Source organism: Carcharodon carcharias, chromosome 5 (assembly GCF_017639515.1).
Source record: "Carcharodon carcharias isolate sCarCar2 chromosome 5, sCarCar2.pri, whole genome shotgun sequence".
In the NCBI taxonomy this organism is placed as follows: Eukaryota; Metazoa; Chordata; class Chondrichthyes; order Lamniformes; family Lamnidae; genus Carcharodon; species Carcharodon carcharias.
In genome coordinates this window covers 31,976,541-31,991,264 of record NC_054471.1, presented here as the reverse complement: position 1 = coordinate 31,991,264, position 14,724 = coordinate 31,976,541, and the positions used below count along the sequence as shown (strand labels likewise).

Sequence of the window (14,724 nt, the reverse complement as noted above, 5' to 3'; positions counted from 1 at the left end):
AACTAAATAGAACATTGGAACGGGACAAAAGAGGAGGCGGGGGTAGGGGAGGAGGAGAAGCGTTTTAAAGGTGTTTATAAACACTAGTAATTGGAGACAATGTTCCCCTTGGAGATGGCCAGATGGCTATCAGTTACATAGGCTGTACCGTCGCTGTTTAGCCTGTACTCATAAATCAGGGTCCCATTATTGCTTTGCTTAATGGCAGTAAAAAGGCAGGGATATAATTTATCGCACTGGGACACTGCCCTTTCCGTGTCGCTTACTCACTGGGGATTCGTTTGGTTACACACAAACACACACATATATATATTCTATATATAATTATTATTGGCCCCTTTGCGCTCGTTACACAGAAGCACGCTCAGAATCGGAATGGAAATCTGGCGCGCACAGCGCCCCGCATACAAAGAGTTAACATAAAGAAGTATCTAAGCAGCAAATCGACCTAACCCTGGAACTTCTGGCTAACTTCAAACGAATCAAAAACACTCTTATTTTTAAATGTCATTCCCCAATTGCCGAAAGCGTGCAGGCTGACTGGGGAAAGGGCATCGATGTGTGATCCGCTACCACCTCTCTCTCTCACACCACGGTGTCCTTTCCCCTCATCCAATTCCTTAGTTTGCCCCATCTCCTCCACCCACCCTCACCCTTGCGGGATGAGGACCGCTCGCTAATCCTTGCTGGAGAGGCAGAAAGCGGCAGCCAAGGCGCTGGATTCTGGTCAAAGCCGGCAGGAACAGCCCATGTCACACCCATTCCACTCTCTCCACGCCCTCTCCGCTACAGTGACACCTGTCAGCTTCAAGCTCTGCGCACTTCTAACCACAACACCCCCAATCCCCCCTCAACTCCCCCATCCGTACTGCAAAGCCGTAATACAGCCCCCAACCTGATACTGGGACCTGCAACATGGTCCCCACCTTCCTCCTGTTCAATCCCCGTCAGTACTGGGACCCGCAGTACACCCGCTCTCTGAACGGGCTGGGACCGACATTACAACACCCCATTCCCCCTCCCGCCACACACATCTCCCCACCAGTACAGCGATCGCCGATACATCCCGCCAGTCCACCCCTGCGCCGTTACTGGGACTCATCCACAACACAACACTCAATACCATCCCCAAACCACCCCCCCCCCCCACCCCCACAAATGTCCCCCTCCCACAGCCCTGGGACCAGCTCAAAACCGGGAAGGGGGGGGGGGGTGGGGGCGGTGGTTTATCATGAAGCCAGCTCGGTTCATCCACTGCGTCCCCGACAAATAACTCTATTCAAAGCGTGATGTCCTTCCGGAGGGTTAGATTTTACATCTGGTCCCCCGGCATCGGTTGACATGAGCGCGATGGGGATGTATTGGCACCTTCTGGACGGCAGCCGAAGGGACCTTTTACTACCAGGGTGGATGGCAAGGGCATGGGGAGGGAAGACAAATCTTTTGATCTACAAGGATCGGGCGCGCGGGTCACGCTCAGAAAAGCGAGTTCTTTACAGTCAGGTCAAGTGTTAGGACAGATGAGATTTTTACCATGGGGTGGGGTGGGGCGGGGGGGTGGGTGGGAGGAGGTCAGGGATAGGGAGGCAAGTTCTTTGTAACCACAAGCGTTAAGACTTTCACTATTAGATTAAGGGTTAGGAGCAGATGACACCATCACCATTATTACAGCGAGGAGACGGCTCTCCATGGGACCAGATAGGCCCATTCGTGAGGAGGGAAACTGCAAAACTTTAAAGAGCAGTCCAGTGCTGCTACAACAACAACAGATCTTTATATAGCACCTTTAAGTTCATGAAACGCCCCAAGGTGCTGCACGGGGGCATTATAAGACAAAGTATGACATCCAGCCACATAAGGAGACATTAGGTCAGATGACCAAAAGCTTAGTTTAAGGATCGTCTTAAGGGAGGAAAGCAGGTAACCTAGGCTTTCAGAAAGTTTATATTGCAGTGCGTAGATTTGCAAGTCAGCACTGCTGAAATCAACAGTAAAAAAAACACAGGCAGTAAGCAAATGTTGCAAATTGAATAAAATATCTGTTAGACGCATGTCTTAATCTGTCAACACAAAGTACAAGTTAAAGCAAATGCGTAATTCGATTTGTAACCACTCAGAATCTGATACAATCGAAGTGATACAAAGGCTTTGGAGTTACAGTTGGGTAGAAAGTAGCTTGCGCGTTGAGGCAGGAATGGGCAGAATTAGATGGGCTGATTTCAGCGTCCACATTAATGTCATGTTCTCATTTTCAAAAGGGGTCTGTCTGCAGAATAGGCAGTGGATCTCGCTAGTACATAATCCATAGTTACACATTAATAGATAGTAGCACCCTCAGCCACCCACCCAACACACACTTCGTTCTTCGCTCCTCGCACCCAGTTCCAGTTATTGTAAAGCCCGCCCCCCTTGATTTGATTTACAGGGAGATTAAAAGGTTAACAAATGTCCCAAGTAGGAGAAAATAATTCTTAGGCCATCTTTCTTCTCAAAATCGTGGGAAATGAATAACCCATACGGAAGAGCAAAAACACTGCAACTCAAATGTGTTGTTTCTCCACATTATGTCTGAGAATGAGGTACACATCTCACGCAAACGTTTTTAAATTGCAAACCCATGCCACTGGCTCTGAAATAAATGAATGGTTTCTCAGTACATTAGATACAACGACCCCGCAACTTTACCCTTCCCAAAAGAAAAGAAGATTTTTCCACAGGGAGTAAATACACTCTTTTGCAATCCCTCTCCAGCGGTCCGTTTGCCAGTAGGATCCGCGAAAAGTAAATCCGTATTGTCACAAACTTTTACATGAAAATGTTACCACGAGAGGGGTAGGCTCGCTGATGTCCCTTTTAAAAAGAAACAGTGCAGGAGTTTGCATTTCATATAATGTAAGTACTTACACTCAAAGCATTTCTATTGATTTCTTTCCCTTTTCTGTCTGCAGGACAAGTCACCCAGATTTCCAAGAGAAGGAGAGCAGAAGGAGAGGGGGGAATTTTTTTTTAAATTAGATAGATCCTTGGAAGTCTGTTAGAAGTAGTGAGAGGAAGAACACATTTTGGTTGTAAAAGCTTCCACTTTTCAGATTGAGCCTGTGCGCCGGTTGCTACCACTCGCGTCCTCCCAGCTCACTCACTGACACTGATTTGTTTTCACTTTTTTAGTCCCCTTCAAACAGGCTTCACACGTCACTCTACCGTCGCAACCAAACACAAACCAAGATACTAAATGGAGCTGAGCAGTGGTGCTGGCCAATTGGTTAGGAGGTTTCTGTTTCCAAGAGATGCAGCGAGGCATTTGGGGAGTCGTAGTTCCTTTTGTTTCTGTTGCTATATCTGAAGCCGTCGTGTTAAAAAAATGTTCAGAGAGTTTCATTGCCCTTTCCATTGATTTTGATTTAGTGTGGCGACTTTCAATGGATGCGAGTTTAAAAAAAAAGGGTTTCACCATAAGACCATAAGACAGAGGAGCAGAAATTAGGCCATTTGGCCCATCGAGTCTGTTCCGCCATTCAAACATGGCTGGTAAGTTTCTCAACCCCATTCTCCCGCCTTCTTCCTGTAACCGTCGATCCTCTTGCCAATCAAGAAGCAATCTCGTCTTAAATACACTGGATGATCTGGCATCCACAGCCTTCTGTGGCAATGAATTCCATAGATTCACCCCTCTCTGGCTAAAGAAGTTTCTCCTCATCTCTGTTCTAAAAGGTTTCCCCTTTAGTCTGAGGTTGTGCCCTCCGGTCCTAGTCTCTCCTACTAATGGAAACATCTTCCCCAGTCCACTCTATCTAGGCCTTACAGTATTCTGTAAGTTTCAATCAGATCCCCCCTCATCCTTCTAAACTTCATCGAGTATAGACCCAGAGTCCTCAAACGTTCCTCATATGTTAAACCTTTCATTCCTGGGGTCGTTCTCGTGAACCTCCTCTGGACCCTCTCCAGGGCCAGAACATCCTTCCTGATATTCGGGGCCCAAAATTGCTCACAATATTCTAAATGTGGTCTGACCAGAGGCTTATAAAGCCTCCGCAGCACATCCCTGCTTTTATATTCTAGTCCTCTCGAAATAAATGTCAACATTGCATGTGCCTTCCTAACTACCAACTCAACCTGCAAGTTAACCTTAAGAGAATCCTGGACTAGGACTCCCAAGTCCCTTTGCACTCCAGAATTCTGAATTATCTCCCCATTTAGAAAATAGTCTATGCCTCTATTCTTCCTACCAAAGTGCATGACCTCACACTTCCCCATGTTGTATTCCATCTGCCACTTCTTTGCCCATTCTCCTAACCTGTCCAAATCCTTCTGCAGCCTCCCCACCTCTTCAATACTACCTGTCCCTCCATCTATCTTTGTATCATCTGCAAACTTAGCCAGGATGCCTTCAGTTCCTTCATCTAGATCATTAATGTATAAAGTAAAAAGTTGTCCCAACACTGATCCCCACGAAACTCCACTAGTCACCGGCCGCCATCCTAAGAAGGAGCCCCTTATCCCCACTCTGCCTCCTGCCAGACAGCCAATCTTCTATCCATGCTAGTACCTTGCCTTTAATACCATGGGCTCTTATCTTACTGAGCAGCCTCCTGTGCGGCACCTTGTCAAAGGCCTTCTGGAAGTCCAAGTAGATAACATCCATTGGCTCTCCATTGTCCAACCTACTCGTTACTTCCTCAAAGAATTCTAACAGATTTGTCAGGCATGACCTCCCCTTGATGAAACCAAGCTGACTTTGACCTATTTTATCATGCACTTCCAAGTATTCTTAAATCTCATCCTTAATAATAGACTCTAAAATCTTACCAACGACCGAGGTCAGGCTAATCGGCCTGTAATTTCCTGTCTTTTGCCTCACTCCCTTCTTAAACATGGGGGTTACATTAGCAATTTTCCAGTCCTCTGGGACCCTCCCTGACTCCAGTGATTCCTGAAAGATCACCACTATCGCCTCCACTATCTCTTCAGCTATCTCCTTCAGAACTCTGGGGTGTGATCCATCTGGTCCAGGTGATTTATCCACCTTCAGACCTTTCAGTTTTCCTAGCACTTTCTCCTTGGTAATGGCCACCATACTCACCTCTGCCCCCCCGACTCTCCTGACCTTTGGGGATGTCACTCGTGTCTTCCACTGTGAAGACTGACGCAAAATACCTGTTCAGTTCCTCCGCCATTTCTTTGTCCCCACTACTGCTTCTCCAGTCTCATTTTCCAGCGGCCCAATGTCCACTTTTGCCTCTCTCTTACCCTTTATATATCTAAAAAACTCTTGCAATCTTCTTTTATATTACTGGCTAGTTTACCTTCACATTTAATCTTCTTCCTCCTTATTTCTTTTTTAGTTGTCGTCTGTTGGTCTTTTTAGGCTTCCCAATCCCCTGGTTTCCCACTGCTGCATTGTATGCTTTCTCTTTAGCATTTATGCTGTCCCTGACTTCCCTTGTCAGCCATGGTTGCCTCATCCTCCCTTTAGTATGCTTCTTCTTCCTAGGGATGAATTTTTGCTGTGTCTCCCAAATTACTCCCAGAAACTCCTGCCATTGCTGTTCCACTGTCTTTCCTGCTAGGCTCATCTCTCAGTCAATTCTGGCCAGCTCCTCCCTCATGCTTCTGTATTTGCCTTTATTCAAATGTAATACCGTTACATCTGATTCCAGCCTCTTCCTTTTTGCTTCTTGTGTCTGAGCTTTATTTCCTTAGTTACTGCTTATTAGTCAACTTACCTCTCGGAATTATGAAACATAGCTGGAAATACCGGACTTCAAGGACCATGGAAACACCGGGAACACTGAGCCACTGTCATTGTGGCCAGCTTGTCTAACCACGCCAGGGCCAGTGGAAGAAATAAAAGCCTAACCAATTAAAAGGGGGTCCAACAGCATGTCGTCATGACAAAGGGCAAGCAGCAATACCCAACCGCACTCTGGAGGAAGAAGAGAAGTAGGAGCTACATATATTAATATTAAAGGCCCTGTTCTTTGCAGACGGAAAGAACATGTACATACATTGCACCTGTTTCAGCTAAACAAAATAAGTGACAGCCGTTCGCTGACCCATTCCTCAGGGCAATGCCTTGACCAATCAGCGTCAAACTGCCTGGTTTAAATTTCAAACAATGCTTGGCAGTTAACTGTCCAGCACCATCACTGGTGTATTCTCTGTGGCAATGCCTCTACCAATCAGAGTCCACTTGCCAACTAATCAGCACTCTCTTCACATACAGTATAAATTATTGTTTTCCACTTATATTGGCATTCTTGCAAAGTGTCCTGATGAATGCAAGATGAAAATCTTGTCTCCTTTTCAGCAATACAGAATAACCACCAATCCTGGGACCTTCCCAACTAGTGTTGGTTAGCTTCTCATCAGATAACCTCAATGAGTCATCAAAGTTGCTCGCTGAGCCTTCTATTTAATAATGTATGTGTAAAACAGTTGGTGTCTTTGACATGCCTCCAATTAAATCATTTACTCAATATCAAAATGTAATTTTTCTCTTAATTCATCCTCAGGATAAGGGTGTCACTGGTAAGGCCCATTCCTAGTTGCACTAAATTGACTGACTTGTTATACCACTTCAGAGGATAGTTAAGAGTCAATCATAGACTGAAGTCACACATAGAACAAACCAGGTAGGGACAGCAGGCTTCCTTCCCTAAAAGGCATTAGTGAACTGGTTTGGGCTTTTACAACAGTTTGACAACATCAAGGGTCATAGCCCTTGTTGTCACAGACCCTGAAGAAAGGTCAAATGGACTCGAAACGTCAACTCTGTTTTCTCTCCACAGATGCTGTCAGACCTGCTGAATTTTTTGAGCATCCTCAGTATTTTGCTTTTATTTGACAACATCAGTTATTGATACCTGCTGAGTTTTTCCAGGTAATTCTGTTTTTGTTTTGGATTTCCAGCATCCGCAGTTTTTTGTTTTTATCTCAGTTATTGATACCAGTGTTTTATTCCAAGTTTATTTAAAAACTGAATTAAATCCACAAACTACCACAGGGGGATTTGAACTCACATTCTCTGGTTTATTAGTCCAATAACATAACCACTACATCACTCTACCATATTCAATCATATAAGCTACCTATCCTATGTATGTAGGAGTCAGTGGCAGCTCTGGCTCCTCCAACCGCTGCCACTATAGTTTCATTAATAACCTCTACTAGGCTGCAAAGGTGTTTCCCACAGCTCCTTTGGATTTGGACTCTATATCATACCTCCGAGTAAGAAAATTCTTGTTGAGGAATGGCAAAATTGGCAATATTGCATTTAAAGTGCAGGTTAACATGGTTTATTGGACAATAAAGATAGATATTTAACATTTCATTAGTTGAGGCATGGCATGATACACAAGTTCAACACATGTGGGTCTGTCTTTTCCATGGATCCCAGGACTTCAGTGGTCTTCTTTTCTTGTTTCCTTGAACCACTTGTCCTTTGAGATTTCAGCTAAGCCAAATTAAGTCCACATACATTCAAATCCCTTTGCAGCTTTAAGACTTCAACTCTAGTGGGTCATTTACCAACCCATAACTTCCTAGTCTACCTTAACTGCTGAAGCTTCCAGTCCACCTTAACTGCTGAAGATACACACTTCACGGATGCTTACTGAGCATTCTCTCTCAAAGACTGGGACTTTCCCAAAATGACTAAAACTGTAATTTGCCACTGATTCTCCCAAGCTAGACTTAAAATGACTGAACAATTCCTCGATGGCTAAGTGGTTATACGCTTTCTATTCACTCTCTCTTAAGGCCTTTAGACCCGGCAATCCTGTCTATACTGGATGTTGGATTCTTATAGTTATCCTCAGCACTGTGATAGTTCCTTTATTCATTAGCTAAGCCTAATACTGGGTTTTTACAACAACCCCTCAACCTGTGACAAACACCCAGCCACTGGCAAAGTCCTATGCAAATGATAACTTCCTAATAAGTGTCCTATTCTTGGCAAGTGCACTCATGGCAAATGCCCTACTCCTAACTCTCTCTCCTGACAAATGCTCCATCACCACCTGCCTCCCCCCAAATGCGTACACCACCCCCTCCCCCGCCCCAACCCCTGTAGCAAGTGTCCTGTTACAAATACTAACCTGTAAGAAGGCAACAATACAGATTCACGCTACTGAACCGTACAGCCTCTGTGGAAAGTCTGGTGGCCAGAAAATGACATTGACATTTACTGCTTCTGAACTGTGCAAAAAAGAGCTTGAGTGGTGCTGGGAATCTAGCATCCGCAGTTTTTTTGTTTTTAATCTACGCTTAAGTGGGACATGTTCCATGCCAGCCCTATAGGCTCCGCATAAACCACATCTTCTTCAAGCAAGTTTAATGGAGACACAATGAAAAATTGGAGTGCATTGAAAGGTAAGGTAGCATCAAGGGATTCAAATTCTCAAACAAACTCCACAAAAGCAAATCAAAGGTTCATCAATCACATTTCATCTCTAATGTGTTTAACTCCCATGAAACAAACTACAGCCATGTTACTAATTTTATTTTCTCTCTCTCTCTTTGAATCTACAAATTACTGCTGGTGATTTCACCAGAGAGATACTTAATGCATTTGTGTAGCATTTTCTGTCTACTGCTTAAAGGAAACGTTAATGTGTTTATTTTACCTTTAAGGCTTAACACCTCCACCAGAATAACAGATAGAAAAATGCCAGACAACCACATTGAAAATTTGTTCACTGATCGCACCAACTGTAATTTCTAGGCTAATATTCCTGAAGTTACTGATCAATTTGAAAGATTACCAGTTAACTGACCAATATTGCAGTGTTTGGTTTCAAATGGATGGAAGGCACCTGGATACCTTGTGAGTCAAATTGAGGCACACTGGGTTTTATGAGTCAGAACTTTGAGATGAACAGGGTCATCATAGAGGAAGAAATAGCAAACCCCAAAAAACAGAAAAAATGGTTCTCAACCATGATACAGCTTCTGGCAGAAAAGAACACAATATATTGAACAGGGTAAAAGGTAATAACTCACTGCATATTGTACAGACTCTGCACTATCTTCCAAGGTTGATATGAAATGGATGAAACGATCCCACAGTGTTTTTGCAGCTTCTGACATCAACTCAGCATGTTACTACCCTGTAACATTGTCCAAACTATGCGCAATCATCTATGTAACACTACACCATGTTACCTTATTTGCAATGCTGTCCTGCCTGTGGACTATCATGTGTATAACACGGTCCAGCTGTGCTATCCTGTGTAACATTCTCCAGTCCCCCTTTTATAATAACAATATATAGAAACAATATGCGTTTATATAGCAGCTTTAACATAGCATAACATCTCAAGGTGCTTCACACAATCAAATAAAAATTGACATCAAGCCAAAGAAGGAGTCAACTGTGGCTCAGCTGGTAACATTCTCGCCTCAGAAGTGATTGCATGCCAATGTGTTTCACCAGAGCATGTATAAGGCGTGCATTTGGCAGGGTGCACATTGAGGGGAGTTTGGAGGTGAGTGCATATTTTGCTGTGCTTGCTCAGGTCACCTGTTGGACTTCAAGGTTAAGGCATGTTGTCAGGGGTGGGGGGTAGGGCTACCCTTTGGTTGAGGTGACTTGGGAGTGGGGCCAAGGGCTGCCCTGCGGTTGAAGGTAGTGCACAAGCACGTGCGGAGTTGGGGAGAGGGTAGTGACACATTAGGGAAACATCGTATAAAGTGACCATTCCTCTGAGCTGAGACAGTTCAGACGCAAGCACATTGACAAGCGTGGAGTTGGATCTCTAGCTTATCTGTCCACTCAAGCAACACAGAGGCATAAAAGTGCCACCAAGTGCTCCAGAGCTTTTCACCCCCTGGCACAGACTGCAAACTAATGAGCATTTTAGTGAACTGCAGAACAGTTGGACGACTGGTCACATTGTACAATCTCCTTGCTAAAACTGGCCATGGAGCAGAGACTGGTGGAGGCGCTCACAGCCCCTTGAAATGTCATCTTCCCGGTTTGGACCAGTCTCCCCCATGGTACAAGCTAACAGTGCAGCCTTGCAGTGCAGGTTAGGAGAATGCCTGTGCCTGAGCTGAGAGCACAGCATGCAGTCCAGTAGGCAAAGCTGCCACCAATCAGTCAGGTGGAGTGGGGCGGAGGATTTTGGGGTTTCAGGTAGCTATGCAGCGCACTAAATCCTGGCCGTCCAAGTGGTGGCCAGCACACTCCAGGATGCATTAACGGGCCTTCGACTTAACCGAGCGAGGTTCTTAGTGCACCCAAGCTAACTCACACATCTCTCTCTTTCATCCTGCAGGGGGAGTACATCAGAAACATGGAGCCTGGCGAACTAGCTGTATGCCTCATGGTTTACAGAGAGCAGAGATGACAGAGAAGAGAGCGATGGAGGCACCTGGCTGCACAGAGGGAGGAGCAGCACCCTCAGGAAGAAGGGGCAGCGGGGGCCCCTGCACATGCCCCTGAAGTGCTACAGTGAGCCGTTGTTGGTCAGCGCCTAGCTAGACCCAGGGTGTATAGACACTGCCTTTCATTCCTGCAGATGACCGACAACCAGTGTTGCCAAAGACTGCACATGTCTAGGGAACTGATTGGTCACATCTGCCAGCCACTGCAAGATTTGGCACCACGGGCACGTGGAGGGCATCCACTGCCATTGGCCATGAAAATGACTGCGGCACTCAATTTTTACGCCAATGGCTCCTTTCAGAGCTCTACAGATGACCTCTGTGGGATATCACAAGCCTCCACCCACAAATACATCCATGAGGTCATGGATGCCATCTTCGTGAAGGCATGCAACTTTGTGCATTTTGTTCGGGAACAGGACAGCCAGGATGCAAGAGCGATCTCAGGTTTCCCACAGATGCAGAGTGTGATCGACTGCAAACACATGGCGCTCAGACCTCCATTGCAACATGCACTCAAATACATCAAATGCAAGGGCTTCCATTTGCTGAATTTGCAGCTGGTGTGCGGCCACCACAAATGCATCCTGCAGGTCTGCGCATGGTTTCCAGGGAGTGTCCACAATTCCTACATTCTCAGTCGGTCACAGATCCCTGACACCTTCCAGGATCCAAATAGACTGCAGGGTTGGCTCCTAGGGCACAGGGGCTACTCACAGAGGACATGGCTGATGACACCCAACTGCAGCAGAGTGAAGGTATAATGAGGCAATTTGGTGGAGCAGACCATCGGATTGCTGAAAATGAGGTTCCGGTGCCTGGACCAGTCTGGTGGAGCCCTGCAATATAGTCCACCATTGGTGTCATGCATTGTTGTCACCTGCTGCGCCCTTTACAACCTGGCACTGGATACTGCGGAGGCTATGGGCCCTGATAATATTCTGGCAAAAGTGCTGAAGACTTGTGCTCCAGAACTTGCCACGCCACTAGCCAAGCTGTTCCAGTACAGATACAACACTGGCATCTATCCGACTATGTGGAAAATTGCCCAGGTATGTCCTGAACAAAAAAAGCAGGACAAATCCAACCCGGCTAGTTAACTGCCCCATCAGTCTACTCTCGATCATCAGTAAAGTAATGGAAGGGGTCATCAACAGTTCTATCAAGCGGCATTTGCTTAGCAATTGTTATTCCTCTTCCTCCAGTTAGTTGTGTAATTCTTACCTTTGTTAGTATGAGATGGAATAAGTACAATAGCAAGGAATGATCTTGGATCAGAAGATGTGGAATCCATATGGATGAAGTAAGAAATAACAAGGAGAAGAAGACACTGGTGGGAGTAGTCTATAGGCCCCCTAACAGTAGCTATGCTGTCAGACAGAGAATAAATCAGGAAATAATGAGGGCATGTAAAAAATGCAATCTATTAATCATGTAGATTGGGAAAATCAAATTGGCAGAGGTAGCCACAAGCAAGAATTCATAGAATGTATTCTGGACAGATTCCTAAAACAATATGTTGTGGATCCAACCAGGGATCAGGCTGTTATACATCTGGTAATGTGCAATGAGGCAGGTTTAATAAACAATCTCAGAGTAAAAGATCCCCTCGGAAACAGTGACCATAACTTGGTGGAATTTAGCATTCAGTTTGAGATTGAGAAACTTAGTTCGGAAATAGCTGTGCTAAACTTAAATAAGGGTAATTACAAAGGAATGAAGGTAGAGTTGGCTGGAGTGGACTGGGAAAGGAGTTTAGTAGAAAAGATGGTTGATGAACAATGGCAGATGTTTAATAAAATAGTTCATGACTCATAACAAAGATATATCCCAGTGAAGAAGAAGGATTTTAGGGGATAAACCAACCAAGGAAGTTAAGGATAGTATCAAAGTGAAAGAAAAAACATACAATGTGGCAAAGATTAGTGGTAAGCCAGAGGATTGGGAAAGTTTTAAAACCAACAGAAGATGACCAAAAAAATAACAAATAGGGTGAAAATAAACTTTGAGGATAAACTAGCAAGTAATATAAAAATGGACAGTAAGAACTTCTTTAAATATATAAAAAGGAAGAGAGAGGCCAAAGTCAATATAGGCCCTTAAGAGAATGAGGCTGGGGAAATAATAATGGGGAACCAGGAAATGGCAGAGGAGTTGAATAAATACATTGCACCAGGCACTAATAGCATACCAAAAATACGAAAGGGGGAGGAAATAAATACAATAACTATTACTAGAGAAAAATTACTAGGGAAACCAATGGGGGCTAAAGGCCAATAAGTCACCTGGACCTGATGGGTTGTATCCTAGGATATTAAAGGAAATAGCAGCAGAAATAGTAATTGCACTGATAGTAATCTTCCAAGAGTCCTTAGATTCTGGAAAAATCCTGGAAGATTGGAAAACTGCCAATGTAACAACCTTATTTGAAATGGAAGGGGGACAAAAAACCAGGTAACTATAGGCCAGTTAGTTAAACATCTGTCATTGGGAAAATGTTCGAGTCTATTATAAAGGATGTAATTGCAGTGCATTTAGAAATACATCATATAATCAAGCAGAGTCAGCATGGCTTCATGAAGGGGAAATCATGCCTGACAAATTTATTAGAATTCTTTGAGGAGGTAACAAATAGGATAGATGAAGGTGAACCAGTAGATGTAATATATTTGGATTTCCAAAAGGTGTTCGATGAGGTACTACACATAAGGCTACTTAAAAAGATAAGAGCCCATTGTGTTGGGGGTAGTATATTAGCATGGATAGAGATCTGGCTAACTAATAGAAGACAAAGAGTTGGGATACGGGGGGGCATTTTCAGGATGGCAACCGGAACTAGTGCAGTGCCACTGGGATCAGTGCTGGGGCCACAATTATTTACAATATATATTCATGACTTGGATGAGAGAAATGAATGTACTATCACCAAGTTTGCGAATGACACAAAAATAGATGGGAAGACAAGTGGTGAGGATGACACAAAGAATCTACAGAGGGATATAGACAGGTTAAATGAGTGGGCAAAAATGTGGGAGATGGAATGTGGGAAAGTGTGAGGTTATGCACTTTGGCAAGAGGAATAGAGGAGCTGAATATTATTTAACTGGAGAAAGACTTAAGAAAGTGCAGCACAGAGGAATTTGGGGATCCTCGTGCATTAATCCCAAAAAACTGGCATACAAGTTCAGCAGGTAATAGAGAAGGCAAATGGAATGTTGACCTTTATTTCAAAGGGAATGGAGTATAAAAATAGGAAAGTCTTGCTAAAACTATACAAGGCACAAGTTAGACCATACCTAGAATACTATGAACAGTTTTGGCTCCTTATCTAAGGAAAGATATACTGGCATTGGAGGCAGTCCAGAGAAAGTTCACTAGGCTGATCCTGAGGATGGGGGATTTTCTTATGAGGAGAGGTTGAGTAGGTTGGGCCTGTACTCATTGGAGTTTAGAAGAATAAGAGGTGACCTTATTGAAACATTTAAGATTCTTAGGGCGCTTGACAGGGTAGATGTTGAGAAGTTGTTTCCCCTTGTGGGAGAGTCTAGGACTAGAGGGCATAATCTCAGAGTAAAGGGGCGCCCATTTAAAACAGAGGTGAGGAGGAATTTCTTCTCTCAGAGGGTAATCAACCTGTGGAATTCTTTACCGCAGAGGACTGTAGAAGCTGGGTTATTATGTATATTCAAGGCTGAAATGGCAGATTTTTAATCAGTAAGGGAATCAAGGGTTATGGGGAAAAGGCAGGAAAGTGGAGTTGAGGATTACCAGATCACCCATGATCTCATTGAATGGCAGAGCAGACTCGATGGGCTGAATGGCCTACTTCTGCTCCTACATCTTATGGATTAATAACCTGCTCACTGACACCCAGTTTGGGTTCCGCCAGGGCCACTCAACTCCTGACCTCATTACAACCTTGGTTCAAATATGGACAAAAGAGCTGAACTCCCGAGGTGAGGTGACAGTGACTGCCCTTGACATCAAGGCCGCATTTGACCAAGTGCAGCATCAAGGAGCCCGAGCAAAACTGGAGTCAATGGGAATCGGGGGAAAACTCTTGCTGGTCAGAGTCATACCCAGCACAAAGGAAAATGGTTGTGGTTGCTGGAGGCCAGTCACCTCAGCTCCAGGTCATCACTGTAGGCGTTCCTCAGGGTAGTGTCCTCAGCCCTACCATCTTCAACTGTTTCATGAATGACCTTCCTTCCATCAGAAGTGGGGATGTTCACTGATGATTGCACAATGTTCAGCACCATTCGTGACTCCTCAGATACCGAAGCCATCCAAATCCATGTCCAAATGCAGCAAGATCTGGACAATATCCTGGCTTGGGCT

The 14,724-nt window shown here is 44.6% G+C and overlaps 1 protein-coding gene across 1 annotated transcript in view; it reads right to left on the bottom strand.

The window, feature by feature from the left end:
- The window catches only part of daam2 (dishevelled associated activator of morphogenesis 2), a 357,408-nt gene extending 354,297 nt beyond the window's left edge, over positions 1 to 3,111 (bottom strand). Inside the window, exon 1 of the mRNA XM_041187923.1 lies at positions 2,905 to 3,111. The gene's annotated coding sequence lies outside the window, so the exon portion shown is untranslated. The remainder of the gene's footprint in view (positions 1 to 2,904) is intronic.
- Between the last annotated feature and the right edge of the window lie 11,613 nt (positions 3,112 to 14,724).